Raw genomic sequence first — 19786 nt, forward strand, 5'->3', positions numbered from 1 at the left:
TGAAGTGCGGCGCCCAGAACTGGACGCAGTACTCCAGCTGCGGCCTGACCAGTGCCGCGTGGAGGGGGAGGGTCACCTCCCTGGACCTGCTCGAGATGCATCTGTGGATACATGACAAGGTGCGGTTGGCCTTCCTGACCGCATCCCCACACTGCCGGCCCATGCTCATCTTGGCATCAGTGATGACTCCAAGATCCTTTTCTGCCTCTGCACTGCTGGACTCGATGATCTCCCGAGGTCCCTTCCAGCGCTAATGTCTATAAAAGAAGGGAGTCCCCAGCCTGTAGGGATGGTGCTGGCTCTTCCTCCCCAGGTGCAGCACCTTGCACTTGTCGGTGTTGAACCCATCTTATTCTCATCCGCCCGCCCCTGTAACCTGTCTAGGTCTGACTGCACCTGTTCTTCCCTTCTACCATGCCCACATCTCTCCACTTCTTAGTGTCATCTGCAAATTTTGAACAGGGTGCTATTTACCCCCTTGTGCAAATCACTGATGAAAATGTTGAACAGTGTGGGCCCGAGGACTGAGCCCTGGGGGACCCCACTGCCCACATCCCTCCAGGTCGAACATGACCCATCCACCACCGCTCTCTGGGTGCGGCCCTCCCGCCAGTTGGCGACACATCTGACTGTGTGGGTGTCAACATCACAGCCCCCCAGTTTCTTAATGAGAACAGGGTGAGAGATGGTATCGAAGGCCTTCCAAAAGTCCAGGAAGACTATGCCTGCATCTAAAGGATTTGGTGACCTGGTCGTAGAAGGCCACCAGGTTGGTCTGACAGGACCTGCCTCGATGAACCCATGTTGGTTGCCCCTAAGCATGATCTCCCTTGCTGGCTCCTCGTGGACATGTGCCAGAATAATTCTGTCACAAAGCTTGCCCAGGATTGAAGTAAGACTAACTGGCCTATGGCTTCCCGGGTCCTCCTTCCTCCTTTTTTTGAAGATGGGAACCACGTTGGCCCTTTTCCAGTCATCTGGCACCACACTAGAGCATCACGAGTGCTCGTACAGCCGTGCCGGGGGTCCCACAATGACCTCTGCTAATTCCCGCAGCACTTGGGGGTGAAGATCGTCCAGATCAGCTGATTTTAAATACATCCAGTCCCTCCAGACGTTCCCTGACTAGATCCGCCCTGACCCTTGGCCTGGGTGCGCCTCCCCTGGGGCCTGACGGGGGGCCTGGTGGGGGGGCTGATCTGGTCCCTGCTCAAGAAAAATGGAAGCAGAGAAATTTTGTTAAACGGGTTAGCTTTGTCTGGTATGACTACCAGATTTGTAACGTGTCTTGCAGGGGACTCACGTTACTGAGTACCACCTTTTTGCCCCCTATGTATTTTAAAAAAGGACGACTTGTTGTCCTTGATCCGGGAAGCTAGTCCCAGTCCCATCTCCGCCTTGGCCTCCCTTGCATCCCTGAGCAACCGCAGTGTAGTCCTCCCTGGGGATGGCCCCTCCCTGCCATTGGGGGTGCGCCTCCCTTTTAGCTAGGAGACGTTCCCGGATGCTCTTGGTGAGCCATGGGGGTTTTTGCACCCTCCTGCCTCCTTTGATCCATGTTGGTATTACCTCCCTTTGGGCTTGGAGGATCATCTCCTTAAGGAGTGACCACTCTCCTTGGACAGCCGACTCAACTCCCCTCCCCTTCCCTCCCCTCCCCTCCGGGACCTCAGTGCGTCCCCGACTATTCTCCTTAGCTCATTGAAGTCCGCCCTCCTGAAGTTCAGGGCTGCTGGCTTGCTGCCGGCCTTTGCCACCTTGCGCTGGATGGTGAGTCCCAGCAGGCGATGATCACTGTCACCCAGGTGGTCGAGCACCCACAGCCCCCTCACCAGGTCATCTCCCGTGGCCAGCACTAGGTCCAACAAGGCGTCCCCCCTGGTGGGGCTGTGCACCTCCTGGGTTAGATGGAGGTCCTGCACTCTGACCAAGAACCTACGTGAGCGGTCAGACCTGGCCGACTGCTCCTCCCAGCAGATGTCTGGGAAGTTCAGGTCCCCCATGACTACCACATCCTTAGCCTTCACTATCTCAGTGAGCTGACCCAAGAATTCCTGGTCAAGCTCCTCTCCCTGGTTGGGAGGTCTGTAGTAGACCCCTACCGTTGTCTCTTTCCCCTCGACTGCCTTGTACTCTAACCCAAAGCACTTCAGAGTGCCCCTCCCCTGGCTCCTTGCTAATTGATGAGGATGTGTATTCCTCCTTAATATAGAGTGCCATGCCCCCACCTCTCTTTCCTACCCTGTCCCTCCTGTACAGCCTATAGCCCTCGACATTCACCGCCCAATCCATGCGTTGCATCCCACCACGTTTCCATAATCCCCACTATGTCCGGGTTGGCGTCAGCCAGCAGGAGGGCGAGTTCCTCCTGCTTGTTGCCCATACTATGAGCATTTGTGTAGAGGCATTTAAGGCCTCTCCTGCCCAGATCATTAGTCCCCACATGGATTAGGAACATGGGGTAGTAATTGGTGGGCTGGATCATCCCCATCACGGAGGCCCAGGCAGTCACCCAGTTTACCCTCCCTTAAGGCCCTACTGGTTGGAAACCATTGTCAGTGCCAATCATCCCTATGCATTTTAAATTAATGCATAGCTGTAAACTTAAAGGGTGGGGGAACAAACTCCAAACAAGTGCAAACCTGAGAGATTAAAACAAGTGTTCACAAAGTGGGATTTTCAAAAGTGCTCAGTCTTGGTCGGACTGCCCTCCTGACTTCAATAGAAAGACTCCCATTTGATTTCAAAGAGCTTTGGATCAAATCCAAATACCACAAGTCCTTTGGCTTATCCAAAGCATTCTGGACTTTCAGGAAAAATGACAATGAAACTAGGTTGCTTCATGTGTCACTACTTCCAGGTTAGCTTAACAAGCCTGGATTTTAGCAAGGATTTGATTCTAGCCGCCCCTGTATTAAATCATTGGAGACTGTAAGAGCATGAGGAATAACTCCTGTGCACCTTACTGCTCTATAAGCTGCCCTACACGGGTATAGCCAACAATGTTCAAGTCTAAGCAGAATGATACGGTTCCAGGGACTTTTTTTAAGCTGCATATTGGTTCAGCAGATCTGGGATTTCACCCTGGGTCTTAAGTAGAGCTGTAAACAAATGAACTAGGTGTTAACCACAGTGCTAGAGATTAAAACCTGATGAAGTTGGCTGTAAAAGTACCGTAGACTTCAGCAGTACCCCTGGCCCCCCTTTTAGCAAAGCTCACCTTTGTCAGACTTATGTTAGACTAAAACCGTGACCTGGGAAAGTCATGTTTTTGCTCAAAGTTCAGGCTACACTCCTGACCCTGGCAGGACATGTCTTGTAAAAGTAACACCTCTCAAAGTGGACTGTCCCCAACTTTTCACACCAGTCCACTCCTCCACACACAACTATGTGCGTAGAAATGACCTCAGGTGTTTTTTCTGGGGCACAGCCCTCTTTCTTTTAAGCACCTTGATTTAGATTGCTGCTGCTTTCAAAGAACAAGCTGAGTCAGATGCGAAAAGAGAAAAGAATAGTTTAGAACAAAAATTCACATCAAAGAAGAATCCCAGAAGCCGCCTTGGTTATAATAAACCTATTTCCAACACAAGTTCATGAGAAACCATAGTTGGAAACAGTGGTGGCCTTAGGGTTGTTGGGGCCCTGGGCAAGACACATTTGGGTCTCTTGAGGTTTAATTTGGACGACCTATAAGCAAGTCAGACTCTTTCAGTTTTTCAATCTCACTTTGCCCTATCCATGAAACTGCAATGCAAGTATCTTAATACACTGCATATTTGTATTCTGAATGTTGTAATTGTTATTTTTTATAAACTGCAGGGGCCCAGGAGATCACGTGGTTTGCCCTCCCATAAGGCTGCTACTGGTTGGAAACCACTGTCAGTGCCAATTTCCTGGGTGGTAAGGGTGGCATCATTGTGGCAGCACTGAGAAACCAATCAGTTCTAAGTTTTTGTGGTTTCTTTTTCCTCTGCCACCCCTCTTACCTTTTATTCACCACTAAATACTCCCTTAACTTTCCTCTGCTGGGGTGCCTGCAGGATCTGGCCAGCAGTCTTGGCTGTGTCTGCCATAAGTAAAAGACCTGATGGCTGCATGTGGTGCCAAGATGTGCTTATTCTGCTCTTACACCATCCTTTAACTTCGACATTCCCACGCCCCACTTGCTTAGGGCGTTCAGCTACTGGGGAAAACTCATTTTGTTGGTTGAACATCACCTAAGACTAGCATGTAGGGCCTGGTTACAGCTCTCAGATGGATGCAGTGTAATAGCCAGACTACTGCTGCTGTCAAGTGACTGCGGACCCATTTGGGCAAACAGTTTATTGTGTGGTGCCGTGCGGTAGCAGGGGATTTGGAGTCCTTCTGGTCTCTTGTTCCAGTGACTGGACAAGGAGAGTGGAGCTCTCTCAAACAGCCTGGCAGGAAGGACACAGAAAAAAGAGTTCATTTGTCACCTTCCTTGTTACCACCTTGCTGTGACGCCTCTCATCTATCTTGTTATACCTCCTCAAGGAAATGAATCACTTGTTTTCCCCTCTCGAGGAGGTTGCTTTTCTGACACAGGAGGGCTTTTTTGGTTTCTAGCTTATCTGGGTGTTCATTTTTCCTCTCTACTTCTGGTACAAACGTAATGTCATAACTTCAACCGATCAATGCTTGTATTTCCTTCTCTTTGCACCACCCCAATGAATTTCTCACCTGTGCAATGGAGACAACTAAAATAGTAGTCGGCTAAATATGACTTAAGCCCAGCAATATTCATTCTGTGGAAGAGAATAGCCCTAGGGACTCCAGATGTCAGTTCAGGAATGTACATGCCTAGCTTGACTCATCTTATTGCTCTTTAAAATTAAGCTTTTGCTTGAGGCCTGATTTCAGCAAGGTACTTCAAGGGACAGACTTGCAAGTGTTATACATCTACCATGGAGCTGGATTTCCCTGAGAGTTTAACACCTAATATGTCCCATTAAAAAAGACTGGTGAACACTTCCTAAAAACCTAGCTAGTTACCTTTCACTGGTTCACATCCACCTTTTTTGCAAAAGACTTCCACATTACCAGAAGAGCCAGAACTGTGAAACCAGAGGTTGGCAAAAATCAGGTGTACTTCTATTGCATCAGAAAACCTCACTGTATCAGCTGGGCATTTGAATCGTCCAAAAAAAAGTTTGTAATGGATAAATATAAAATGGGGAGAGGCAATCGATAAAATAAAACAGAAGAAAAACCAAGGCTAAGTAATCTCAACCTTCACTATTCTCCCTAGTTCTTCATGGTCTTGCAAATGGCTATGAATCTTCTCAAACTCCAGTCATCTTCTGGAATAAATGATTTAGTAATTAATGCAAATAATTCTCCATTCATTTTGAGACTATTAGCCATTGAATATGTTAAATGCTTTTTTGATTGGATGCACCAGTTCCATAATACTGTCATTTAACACCACTGGTCCAAACTGGGTGAAACTCCTTTCACCTCTGGTGAAATGTCTACACCTGCACTTAACTGCAGGGTAGGCCAATTAGCTGTGGAGCAAACATCATTGTCTACAAATGCAATACTATTAGGCTGCAGTAAACTAATTAATGCTGCCATAAAATAGTCCTGTCTGGGATTAGTACTACTTTTTATACAAGGTAATTAACTGATTTTTAAGCACGTGTGTAGATGCTAGCTGTAGGTGCAAATTGCACCTAGTCAGCCCAGCGTGCCACCTGGGCACATGGCTCTGCATTTTCAGCACCTTTGTGTCCTGTCTAGCCCAGATGCTGCCACCCAGGGCTGACCTGCCCTCCTTCACCCCTCCCCCCATGCCCTTTGGCAGCATAGGCCTACCCTGCAAAAACCAGGCCACATCACCAACACAGCTGTACCAGGAATCATTGGCACACCAAGCCACCTCCACCCAGGCCTCATGGAAGAGCTCCCGTCGGCCTTGAAGATGTTGTGCAGCACACAGGTTTTGACAATGGCTCCAGGGAAGGGGGCAGCGGTATGTTGGCCTTGGCAAACTCGGGGTGGGTGGTGAGGGTGCACCAGCATCCCTTGAGGTGCCCAAAGGCAAATTCCACCAGTGTGCAGCTCTGGGCCAGGCACCAGTTGAAGTGCACCAGATGTCAAGCAAGGTAACCAGTGTAGGGGTGCATGAGCCACAGGAAGGATAGGTAGGTAGGATCCCTGATGAGGGGCAAGATGGGTCACATGGCCCAGCTGCATGTCTGGGACTCCTGGAGCAAAGCAGCCGCTCTCCACCAGGGCTGGCAGATTTTCTGGAAAATCTGGGCATTGTGGGTGCTGGCGGCCCAGCCAGTGTAGATGTTTGTGAAGACCCCCTGTGGTTTACCATGATCTACAGCACTACAGAGCGGAAGCCTCACTGGCTATAGAAGGGGTGTTTGCCCGGGGTGGGCAGGTGATAGGAATGTGTTTCCCATTGAGGGGCTCAATGCCCTGGGGGAAACCAAGTTCTCAGAAGCCCCCCACCAACTTCAGGGGGTCAGCAACCTGGACCACAGTGTTGGCTAGCATGTCCTGGAGGGCACTGCGACCTTGAGGAGCACCTCGGAGGTGGGTGAGGTAGCACAGGATGGCAGGCAGGGCAAAGTTTCACAATGCCGATGGCGGTGTGGGTCTCTGCAAGGAGGGGCTGGTGCACTCTGAGCTGCTAGGCTAGCCCATGGAACATGGACCAGGTCACGCAGAACAAGTTAAGCCACCAGTCGTCTCAGTTATGCCGTATGATACAATCCTACCAGTCCTAGCTGGTGGGGTGGGCCCAGGAGCAGCAGGGCCAAAGCACCATGAGCTCATGGATTCCAGACTCATTGGCACTTTTACATGGCCATTGTCAGCATTGCCGCCTGCGTCTGGGAGGTGGGCCAGGGGCTGGTGGTGGGTGGCCTGGTGGCAGTGGGTGCAGCATGGGCTGTGCCGGGGGCCCAGCTGTCTGGCAGGCTGGGGAGAATGGGGTCAGTGTCATCGGGGCCAGGCAGCCACCAGCATGGGTCTGGAGCATAGCTAGCATGGTGGTGAGCAGGCCACGGCACTAGTCATCGCTGCCGGGTAGAAGGTGAGGAGTGTCCGTGGCACGCCGGCTACAGGCTTTTGGGACTGCATCCTGGAGGGCTGTCAGCAGGCTGCAAACTGCTTGGTGCCAGAGAAGCATGCGACTGAGGAACAAAGCGTGGGGCTGGCACACGAGTAGCTGTGCCCAGAGCCTGGAGCTCACCTTGGCTGCTGCAGAGGAGCAAAAGCAGGGCAGGAGTATCCCTGCTCAGATTGCTGCATCCAGGCCTAGTTTACTCTGGCTCAAACTGCTCTGGAGTTTATTGCTTTGTATTATTTACACATGTAAATGCACCCTGTGAAATCTATTTTTTGCTGAAAGATAGATACGTTAAAAGGGCTGCTTTGTTGTTTTTATTAATTGGCCTGCCAAGCTGCCTTATTTGTGCATGCTGCTCCTTGCACAGTGCTGTGTTGAGGGTAAGCCCAAACAATTTAGGTCACAGGATTTTTGTCTGTCTGTGCCTGGATGCATTTAATCTTTGTAAATCTCATTTCTAGAATATGGACTTGACATGGCAAACTCTGAAATTTTGCTTTTTGTTTGGAGATTTCTGCCAGCAAAATCACTTCTGAATGTGGATGGGAAGTATCAATTCTGGCATGGCTTTTTTATACCTGGAAAAAATGTCTGTGTGACTATATTTTTAATAGCAGTTGTCATGATTTTGGATGGTTTTACATGGGGTACTGGTAGCCAGATCACTGCCTTTGGGCTTCTGCAGGCTGGCTTTTGCGCCCTGAGCACTCCCTGCTGGGCCCAGCATGAAATGATCTTTAAACAGGCAAAGCAGCTAAGCAAACTCTTGTTTTTCTGCTGTAGACACTGGAGGTGTTCCCTGTGGCTCTGGCCTTCACACAGCAGGCTTGTCTTCCATGTAGTTCAGCTCACCACAGCTTCTCCCAGCTTTTCATTGTGGCTCTACTTTCTGGGGTTTTTAACTTTTCAGGAAGCCAGTTCCTCATTAATAGGCTTTGCACAGCTGCAGCTCCTCAGCCAAGTTGGCTGGCTCCTCAGGGACCAGACCACCCTGGCGTAGTGTCCCAAGAAGAATATTCAAGATACCGCTGCTGAAACATGAAGCTATTCACTTCTAGGCCACTGACACCGAATCTGGTCCAGATTAGAAGTGGCAGCAAATCATTAGCATCTGTCGTGGGTGCATTGCCATCTCGCTGCACTTAAGACAATCAGTTCATTCAAAAAACCCACCCAAATGTGACTGGTGATTCTCCTCCAAGAGAGGACATTGACATTGAGATCAAACCCCTTGCTCCTGGAAGCGCAGATCCATCCAGGTTGTGTCTGAACATGCCACTTCTCGCCCTGAACTTCAGTGCAGGTGCCACGTGTGTTTGTACTACAGTAGCACACAAGATCTCGCTGAGACAGAGCTGTATGACACGGACCAAAACCCTGATCCTAGAGCTTTTCAGTCTGGTTACAGCAAGTGGATACAGGTGGAAAAATGGGGAACAGCCCCAACGGCGCCTGGTGTTGAAGTTGTTACAGGCCCTTCTGGGGCTGATGTGTGTTGCATAGCTGTTGGAAATGGCAAGACGGCTCGATGGCACATGTGGTCCCTTCAGGTCCTGTGACCGTGGCATGCATGCCACTTCAATTCCATCAGCCTAGAAAAACCCGCGGCTCTTTGCAGCACGTATTAGGCTCTGGTTTGATGAACGAAAGAAGCCATATCCAGACATCTTAGTCCTCTGCCCCAAAGATCTGCCAATTGAAATAATAGATTTTGAGGAGAGGTGGCAGTATTATCCTTGTCTTTAACAAAAGGGAACTGAGACGCAGGTTGAGGATCAGCTCATCAATGTACCTACCTACCTTTGAGACTTTGACACAGCCCTGTTCGGAGCCCCATATCCAGGCTGTGACCACGTCGGTACTTTAAACATCAAAGTGATTTGTGCACCATCCTTGTGCAGCCTAGACCTGAAACCTAAATCTCTTGCTTACTACTCAGGACCTTAACTCCAAGGCCATCCTTCTTCAGAGCACAGCTGTCAGCTCTCTGCTAATTAAAGCAGGAGCCTAATAACTCAGTATATTGAAACTGTCTCTGTATCACAGATAAATACAGAATATCAGTCTTTCAGCTCTCTCCACCTACCACCTTTCAATAGTACTAAATTCGCTCATTAAAATGGAACCACACTGCACAATAATAGCCCAGCATGCCATGATCACACTATAATAAGCTCTCCTGTGAGGATACTATCAAATTCCTTCTTTTTTTAAACTTTTAGCTTTTGGTTGGGAAGGCTTGTGTCAAACTCGAGAATCAGGTAGCAAAAACAAGGGAGTACTAATTAAACCCACAAGGTCACCCCAAAAGATAGCTAAAACCCAAAGGGAACACTTTCAGGTTCAAATGTTATCAAGCAGACGGGTATTGGAAACCACAAGCCACTTTGCATTGCTCTGTTCGCGCTGCTTTCTTCCATCCCCAACTGGAGAGGACTGGTGAAACTGGCCCAATACTTTTTAACTTGGTTTAACCATCTCCCCCTCCTCAGCCAGTCACTGTAGATGCATTGTGGTATTGCTACCTGCTGTTTAGCCGGCAGAACAGTCTCAGCACCCTCTAGTGCTTTATGACAGCATTTTAAGCACACTCTTATTTTTAATTTTTGTTCAACAAATAACAAGAAACATTGCAACCAAACAGGCTTTTTAATGAGAAAATGCTAATTTAGAGGACACGTTGAAATTATATTGGTTACAACAAAAGCTTTTTTGGGGGACGGTGTCTCAGAAGCAGGATGGTTATTCCTGGATAACAGACGGTGGAAGACTTGACCCTGGGATAGCCGAAGCTTTGTGGTTAGGATGGCACCTGCCCTGTGGAAGATGCAGGAAGCGGAGTGGTTATTCTAGTCGCATGAGTGTCGGCGCTCCTGGTCATTCATACTCAGTCTGGACAGGAATATGAAATAAGGCCTGTGTACGCTGGGCTCTGGGGTCAAGCCCAGCATGCATCTCCTCCAAAACGCCGTAATAAAGCTTTGCAAACATAAGTGAAACGGGGTTGCCTATGTTATGCCTTAACCCCATGACCAGAAATCCCAAGTCTGTTCCTCCTGTTGGCTCTGTCCTAAGAAACCCCATCTCTCCTTCCTTTCGGGGTCACGTTCCACTTTTCTCTACCAGATTTTCTCTATCCATCTCTCACAGGCTGCTAACTACTATCCTAAACTCTGCAGTCCAGGGAACTTCTAAATCTACCCTGTTGTCCTCCGACTGCCAAGGTAATCTAGTCTTGGAAAATCTATCTCCGCTGTTTATAATGCTCTTTACTACATAAAGGGCACATCTACGTTTGAAACTAATGCCATTTAGACTGACTGCACAGTAAGTTTTACTGCACAGGAAGTCAGCCCTGGGATTGCATCTACACGTGCACCCTGTTGGGAGCAAAATTGATCCTTTTCTAGGATTAAGTTGATCCAGGGTTGCTCGTGCCCTGCTCTGACCTCCTGCTACAGCCTCCAGGTCCAGCTGCCTGGGTGCTGTAAGGGGGGACAGGCTCAGCCTGGCAGGGGTCTTGGTAGGCACGGGAGAGGGGGGTGGGATGGGGTGGGCAGGCACAGTCTGGCAGGGGGTGTTGTTCTGGGACGCTCTGGTGTGTGTGCCATGGATAGTGCCTGCTCTCCACAACAGTGGCAGACAAGGCACTACCTGTGAGGCACCCAAGGGCTGCCACTCCCTACCCCCCATAGTACAGCCCCTGGGCTGCTGCCTGCAAAACCCAGGCCCACAATGCTCCCCCAAGACTACACCCACTCCAGACGATTTCCATTCAACAAGCTTTATTTCCCAGCACGGCACGTTCCCTCTTACCCCCCGCAAAGCCTAACACCAACCATGAATAAAACACCCTCTTCCCCATACAACCACATCTAGCAGTGTGGCTGGTGTATGTGTGCGGGGAACAGTGGGCTGGTGGTGCCAAGGAGTAGTGCATGGCACCACTGTGGCTCCGGGCACCATGGTAAGGCCGGTGGCCCAGGGACTCGGCCAGGGGTGAGGGCGGGTGCTGGCCAGCCCGCACCCCCTCATCCTCTTTGGGGAAAAGGCTCAGTGGGGGCCATCTCCCACTCAGGGGCCACATGGTGGGTGCGGGATTGGGAGGTGCCAGCCCAGGTGGGAAGCCCGGCTGCCAGGAAAACCAGTATGGGAGCAAGGCGGAGTCTCCTGTCAGGCCCACTATCGTGGGGCGGGGGCCAGCTACTGGGGCAGCGCCAGTGCGCTCCCTGCCCATGGGTGGCCACCTCATCCAGCGTGGGCAGCCTGGGTTGACACCTCTGGCAACTGCAGGCATGCAGGGACAGGCCAGGGAGTGACCCATCCACGGCCACTCCAGCTCCACCGTCTGTGTGCCGGGCCTCCACCCCCTGGCACCCTGCAAGCACACCAGTCCTGCATTAGCCTATTTTAATGGGCATTAGCTAAAGAGTACAGGTCTTTTTGGGTGTCTGTACACTTGCAGGGCCGATGTATCTAAAGGTGCTGTATACTTTAGGGCATCTCTACGCATGCAGCAAATTAAATAAAGCACTAAAAGTTAAAAGCACCTTTGTATAAGTGCTTCAGATTAACATGCTTTAAAATTGAATCTGCGTGCCAGGGCTTCATGCAAGTCTCATGCCTTGCTGTAACTTTGCACAGTAGTCGGCAGGGGGAGCCAGACACTGCGTAATCGAATTGCACTGCTGCCAGCGGGTGAATGGTGCCTGCCATCTCCTTTGTCATAAAGAAAAAATAAATGAACAGAATAAAAATCAACTTGGTCAATATTTTTAATCATTTTCACAACACCCTCCGTGAAAGGAGGGAGGGATGGAGGCCAGGGGTGCAGATGCCATGCTCCCCACTGTGTGCCATCCCAATAAGCACATCTGGAGCTTCGCTGGAGGGGAGAGGACCTCCCCAAGAGCCCTCCACCCTATGGTCCAGAAACCTTTAAGGACTTTTACACCCAGAGAAATGAGGGCTTCTCTGATCTCCAGTCTACTTCCCAGAGTAAGGACGGGGTGGTGGTGTCACACTGAGGACCAACTAGCGCACTGCACCCCATAATGCACAGGTGGGCAAGCCCCTCTCCCACCCCATACTTCACCCCAGCCAATTACCCCTGGAAAAGGGGCTAGCCACCTGATACCTGCTTGCAGCCGTCCCGCCACAACACTGTCAGGCTCATCCCCAGGTTCCCCTGCACCCAAGAGGGGGACAGCAGGGAATACACCCACTTCCTGCTATCACTACATGGCCACCGCACACCCCACAAAAGGAGGAACCCCCCAAGACCTCTGCAGCCCCCCAGGACCCTGCCCATCAGACCAGACTGGGTTCCTGTGCATAATGGGGGATAGTAGGCAACATCCCCCCTACCCCCTCAACCACAGCTCCACCCCACAGGGTCCTGTGCACAACTGGGGTTAAACCCCCACACTCCCCTTCGCAGCAAGGGGGTGGTGACCTCCCCCAAGGCCCCCCAGACCCTGAGCAGCCACTGCATTGTAGGAAGAGAACTACCCCCACCCATATCTCTGCTCATTAGCACCTAATTAAAGCTAAATGAATAGCACACAGTACACGGTTCTCACTGGGTTGAGAGTTCAAACCCCAGGTCTAGCCCGAAAGCACTAGTGTGCACCCCCCTCCCCCCATCACAGTGCACAGTTTGAACTGGGGGGGGAGCCCCCTATGAGACCTCCCCAAAACTCTCTAGGCCCATCTGGTGGGGTCACTCCCACCCCCCCACTTCTGCCCCAGGGGCAGGCTCCTGTACAACCTCTGCTGCTGCTCCTGGGGTTAGAGCTTGGCTGCAGCTTCTGCCTTGGTCCGAATCCATTGCCCTGCTGGCACCAGAAAACCCCCAAAGCCCTGCACCCCCATGGGCCCATGCATGCTGTGGAGAGCAGGTAAAATATCTGCCTTGCCACCCATTGTAGTGAGGGTGGGAAACCCCTGCGCGATGCTCCTCCCCACCCGAGCCCGGGTCCCACGCACACCTCGGGGGGAGCAGGTCCCTACACCTTCATCAATGGCCACTGTAAATTCCCTGGGGGGGGGGGTTCCTCACAGACTGCCTTTATGGGGTTGCCACAAGAAATGGAGTAAATGCAACACAGATACTGTCAAGTGAAACTTTAACAAAAACTTTGTGTAACCAACTCTCTGTGCATTGAGTTCAACTCCCCACAGCACATCACCAACAATGAAAAACTGCCCTAGGGTGCTGAGCTAGGGTTTCCCACCCCTGGCATCCTGCTGCTTGTGTTGTTTAAAGGGTGCCATCCTTCCCCCACCCTTTTCGCCCTTCCCCACCTTCTCCACTGCCCCTGAACCGTGGGGGGCCCTGCGAGCCTGAAGCGACGGCTGCCGGACCGCACTCGCACCTGGTGGAGCCTCAGGAGTGATGGGCCTGAGCCCCTTTCCTGAACTGCTCCCAGCTGGGCAGCAGACTCTGCGACCAGCTCCCAGCATCGGCTGCTCACCTCTGATGCCCTGACAGTGGCCGCCACCGCTGTCTCCATTGTAGCCTCCTGCCTTTGCCAGCTTTCTAAACCCTTTCCCCAGACTTTCTCATGCCAGGCATCTTCTGCCCGTGCCCTGCATTCATCGATGTCCACTACAGCCTGCAGCGTATCCTCTTTAGACTGTCTTCTATGAAGATCTCGCATCCACTCGGGTCCCGACCTGGCAACCCTCCATGGTCCAGCACCAGACCCACGCTAGGCACGTGGTGCCTGCCGACAGTGGAAAGTCAGATGTGGCGGCTGGAGACAAGGGAGAAATAGTTTTGTGTTAGAGGCCACACTACCCTCTTTCCAGGCACCTGGGGCTTCAGCCTGTGCTCTGTGCCCCTTCCAGACCCCCAGCACGAACCCCCAGGCTCCCTTAAATGCTCTGGGGAGCTGGTTAATCATTGCAGCACGCAGAGCTTAAAACCCCTGGGGGAGAAGCCCCCCAGGCAGCTGTCCGCACCAGCAGCGTGCCCCATGCTGCTGCCACTGCTCTGAGTGCTGCAGCCGGGGCTATGGCTGGGGCTCCTGCCTCCGCTCTGCACCCCTAGGTCCCATAAAGGATCTGGGGAGCGGGTTAAGCACCCGCCTTCCCGCATTGCAGCACACAGAGCTCGAACCCAGGGAGGGGGGGAAGCCCCCCCACAATCTCCCCAAAGCCCCCTACACCCCAGGCAGCATGTAGCAGGGCCTCTGCTCCCCCAGTTTTGGGCCAGAGCATGCTGGGGCTACAGATGGAGTCTGGGAGGCCCCGAGACCCCCCCCCCAACACAAACCGCCAGGCTCCTTTAAATGCTCCGGGGAGTGGGTTAAATACCTGCTCCCCACCACACTGAAGCACACCAGAGCTTAAAACCAGTGAGGGGGTGGAAAGCCCCCCACCCAACCCCTCTGAAGCCCCCAGGCAGTATGCAGACACTTGCCACTCCTGGTGCCTGAGCCATCAGGGGCATGGTTTGGGGTCTGGGTGGTGGTGGTCTTGTGGCCATACTCCTCAATGTCCGTATCCTCCTCTGTGTCCTCCAAACCCTCCCCTTCATCTGCACTCAGAGAGGACTGCTCCTGCAGGCCCAGGCCTGGGACTGAGCAACGAGCCCTGGTTCAGTCTGGGTGTCTTGCAAGGCCTGCCAGAGCTGGCAGCAAGGGGATGTTCTCATTCATCACCATCTCCACATTGTGGCGGTCCCCAGGCATGAAGCTGTCTTGTTGTGGGTTATTCGGGGTCACAGTCCCAATACTCTTATCACTGGTCCAGGGAGCTCCTGCTCCCCTTGTAGTGCCAAATGTTTTGGTTGCCTTGCAAACCTTCTCCTTGGAGAGTATTTGTGACAGCTCCTCATAAAATGCACCTTTCCCTCCTTGCTCCGGATCTGTTGTTGGCATCTCTGGCCCGGTAAGTCACTTCATCACCTTGATCTTGCAGCGGCACGGCTTAAAGTCTCTGCTGTGGTCACGGAGCTGCATCTGCTCTGCGATGTACTGGAAGATGCTCTTGTTTTGGTGGCCGTCCTCCAGCAGGCACTGGATTGTCTCTTCTCCCCGTATGTCCAAGAGGTCCGTTAGCTCCGCTTTGTCCCAGTTGGGTGCCTGGGGGTTGGCTGAGGAGTGAGAGCAGTCTGCATCGTCCCTGGGTGGCACAGATGCCAGCCTGTTCCTGGCTTCCACAGCTGATTTCCACACTCTCTTCCCAGGCCCCTTGTCTGTCTGTACCTTGCATCTCACTCTCTCAGCGCCTGGGTCAGCTTGCTCTCGGGGAAAGGGGTGCATGACTTGTTCTGCCCCAGAGCTCGGCTGCATTCCCTTTTTCTTGCTGTGCTGGGTGTGTCACTATATTCCTCCTCACGGGTACTTTGCAATTCAGACTGAAGTAATCCCCATTTGTTAGATGGTAATGAGCCAGAAAGTCACTGTCTGTCTTTCAATCCCGTTTATGCCATCTGTCCTGTGCTAGAGCTCAGTCACTGGGAGTCGCCGGTGCACCTTGCCCAGCCAACAAGGGCACTGTTCCTGCCTGCTCTCATGTGCTGAACTTGTCACTAATGCAGTCCCTATAATACAGTAACTGCACTTTTTCCCACCCCAAAGTTGGGACTGTTTTAGTGTTCCCAGCTGCACCTTGATCTCAGATGAAATGCATAAGAAATAGCTTCTAAAGTCTGTTTATAGCCTGGGAGAAATACTCCTTCCATCTGCATTCTTATCTCATGTGTAAACCATTCCTGGTGTAAAGCTTTCCCCTATCAGGTCACCTCCCTCTGCAACCTTGCTCTGTACTACTTTTGCACAGCTGCACTTAATGCAAGTCTAGCTAAGTGGTAAATGTCAAATATATATGTACATACTCTAATAACTAACTAAACTATAATATAGTATGCTAACCACATGTTAAAAAGTAAATGAAGGTCTACGCTCAAAATCTAGCCACCAGTTGTTATGTAGGGAAAAACTGTGATCCAGTTGGCCTTTGTGTACCTCTGTCCTTTGGTTTGTTTGTGGGGTTTTTTTGTTTTTGTTTTTTGTGTTTTGGTTTTTTTTATTTTTTATTGCGGGTTCATTCTGGTACACACTTCTCATCTTGTTTTATCCACATAGTTTCTCATATCTAGCATGCTAAATGCCCGCATGGAAACTCTGTCCGGAGACGCCTGTCAGATCAATGGATGCTAATGGCTTTGTTAACAGAGCTGTCGATCGTTGTGGAGCTATAGATGTTCACAGGTTTTGCATTTATGGTTAAGGTAGAGTTGGAGTCTGTTGATTTTGAAGGGAAGTTTTCTGATTGAGTTGGTAGAGGCTTGCAGGGTGCTTGAAGGCCTGGGGGGTTGGGAACCCTTCATAGTTGTTAGGGGCTGGAAGGGACCTTCCAGGAAAGACTGCTGGGATCAGATGAAGCTCTGATTTTTGTGTGTGTGAATAAGCTGCAATGGTTTGAACATCATTATCCAACACTAGAATCTATATGTAACAACCAGGGGAGTACAATCAGTGGGGGGGGGGGGCGCAGTTTCTTTTTTGCATTGTAGTAGGCTATCACAAGGCTTGTGGGGACTGTTCAAAGTTATACCGTCTTTCTCTGCTGGAGTGTCCTTGCTAGGTGAGGGGGGTGGGGTGGGGTGGGTTGTAGCCATGTAGGTCTAAGGACATAAGCAGACAAGGTTTTGGGGGTAAATCTGATATCTTTTTTTAGACCAACTAAAAAGCTGGCCTAATGAAAGGTATCAGATTTACCCAAAGAACCTTGTCTGGCTGGGTAAAAGGCTCTTTTCCAGTTGATGAGGCGGGTGTCAAACGTTTTCAGCAGATGCAGTGGTATCCAAAGACTTGACTCGAGGTTACAGCTTGCTTGTTGTGGCTGGGTAAGTGGTTGGGTTTGTGGACAGGTGGTGTGTAACAGGGAGCGGGTCTGGGGGTTGCCGCGCTCTACCCTAGCGCCTCCCTGCCGTGCCAAGCTGCCCAAAGGGCACCCTCCATTTTTGCCTGCCACATCTTTGATGTTATATATATTATAAGGAGGCCGTCTTTTTCATCCACTTGGACACTGTTTCCCTTCCTGTACACTGGCCCTGTTTCCATAATGGGCGTTTCAGTACACCCCCGCCTTATGGGCTATGCGTGGCTCCAACCACCCCTGTACCATGCCCGAAGCCTCGCAGATGTAATGAGCGTTCTTCGGTCTCACTCCATGTTTCACTGGCACTTGGGGTCTTCGCAGCCCTGCATCACTTAGCACCTTGTCTCACTCCCAATACCGTGCCCTTTTGGCTTTCGTTGGTCACTGCCCCACTCTACTGTGAGTCCCCTATGAGGCCTTCTCCAAGCCACCAGTTGCAAACAGCAAATGCAAAACATAAGTCCTTGGGCTAGAACATAAATCCCAGCCACCCTGCTAAAACCCCTTTCGAGCCACTTCAGGGTTTCTCCATCTCTCACCCACCAGCAGCTACTAGTGCAGTCAGGCCTCCCTCTTTGCTCACTCGGGAAGAGCTCTTTCCCCTTTAGCTTCCAGCAGGGAAATGGCTCCTGGCATCCAGCCTCTGCTTTATATAGGAGCCAGGCCCTGCCCCTTCCGGTCAACTGACCAGGCAGGTGTGGGTCACTAGCTCCCTCTGGTTACCCTAACAGCCTGCACCTGGGTGGATATCCTGGCTCTCCAAGCACCTTAGTGCCCTGCTACATGGTGCTTGTGGGTTTCCTCTACACAGGGGTGTGTAGGGTACCATCCCTGATGTGGGTTGTGGTGCTAGGAAACTTTGATGGTGCAGGAAAATTGGATCAAAGGGTGGTAGCTGTTGACTGGGTGGTGATTCCACAACTTTTTGAATGGGCAGATGCACTAATTCTTGGTCTCCTCCTTCAAACTCTCTCCTGAGCAATTTTTGTTACATTCAGCCTCTAGCCGGTCGTGGACCTTTAACAAGTTGGTTTTCATCACTTCCTCCACTGTGTTCAATAACTTGCATGTTTGCACGATGTATTGGACTCCGGGCTGGATTATGAGATGCTGGGGCCCTAAGATGGAGATTCCCAGCCTTTCCATGCTATGGCCCAGCAAGCTGTGGACCAGAAGTGGCCACGGCCTGGCAAACTGTGGGCCACCACGTGGAGCCCACAAGGTAAAGTTACTTCCACGTTACGGGTGGGCCAAACCTCAACCATGGCTACCGTGGGCCTTGCGGTAGGAGTTATGGCCTCTCCACCCTGTTCTGCGGAGCCATGGTTTGCCAGGCCATGGTCACTTCCAGTCCAGCAGCTGACCCTTCACGGCCCAGGGGTTTGTTTAGAGGCCCTTTGTAATGTGGGGCCCTAAGCTACAGGTTGCTTAGCTTCTGCCTAAATCTGGCACAGATTGAACTGGGTTCTGTTCTTAAGTTTTCTCTTAGTCATCTTTAATAATGTCTAAGATACCTGTCAGTTGCCCCCCAAATAACTCAAAAAGGGAACACTCTGTAGGTGCCTGGGGGACCTGTCTTATAGTGAACATTAATAGTGCTAATAACTAGTCCCAGTGTCTGGGATCCTTTGCTATAATTTTTTTTTTAAATGTTCTTTAGTAGTCTGTCAAATTGTTCCACCAGGCCATCAGTTTGCAGGTAGCACACAGACGTCTACAATTGTTTGATGTGTAGGGTCTTGCATGCTTCTCATACCCTGCCCCATGAAATTGTTCCCCTGGTCAGATTCTCTCTCTCTTTCTGTTTGTTGCCTTAAAGCAGTGGGTCCCAACCTTGGGTCATGACCCAAATGAGGGTTGCAGGGTGCAATGCCGCTGGCGCCATGCAAAAAAAACCGAGATACACTGTGTGTTGGGAGCGCCACCACCACACTCCGCTCCCAGCAGCGGGTCATGGCAAAAAAAGGTTGGGAACCACTGCCTTAAGGAATCGTGCCCACCAGTACCCACCAAGTTAACTATTAGCCTCCCTTAAACAGGGGAAAGGCAGCAACTGATTTCTGGGGACAACTAAAGACCCAAGACCAACCCACCCAGGAGAATGTGAACTGACACTTCAGATACCCATGGGGCTGTTAGACTGGCAGGGCACAGAGTTGAGATTCCAGGTGGTGGAGCTGAGTGTAATCAAAATATTAGTATCCTGCTGCACTTCTCTACTGGCTCTTCTTCTCTTGGGTAGACCTCTCTGGTATAGGAAGACTTTCTCTTCTTTCCTTGGCACAGTAGTTTGCTATATGATCTACTTCCCACATCAAAATGCCTGCCTCCACCATTCTTGTGAGGGGCAGGGTTCCCTCTGTCTGCCATCCCTCTCTTACAGGTCTTCTTCCCTTAAGAAGTGAACTCCCTGGTTTCTCTCTTCCTTATCCCCACTACCTGTTCTTGCTTCAGTTCACCTCCTTCAGCCATGACTTTGGCCTATTGCATGGCTTTCTCGGATGTCTGGGCAGTGTTGCTTCATCCTCTTTTAAAGATGTGTCAAAACTGAGGGAGATTGCTGTAGTACAGTCTGGTTTTACTATTTCTACTGTAGCTTGCTCTTTGGGATGCTGCATCCTGGAGTGCTTGTCCCAGCTGTTCATTTTGAAATTGTTGGCAATAGGACTCCCCAAAGATTTCTAGTTGTTTTAGTTTGGTTTCCTTCCATGTGTCATAGTCCTGGGCTGCTGCTTGCGATAGTGCCTGATAAGCAGTTTGGGTTTCCCCAGTCTAGGAGGTCTG

Source organism: Crocodylus porosus, unplaced genomic scaffold (genome assembly GCF_001723895.1).
Source record: "Crocodylus porosus isolate Cpor-Errol unplaced genomic scaffold, CroPor_comp1, whole genome shotgun sequence".
NCBI classification, from domain to species: domain Eukaryota; kingdom Metazoa; phylum Chordata; order Crocodylia; family Crocodylidae; genus Crocodylus; species Crocodylus porosus.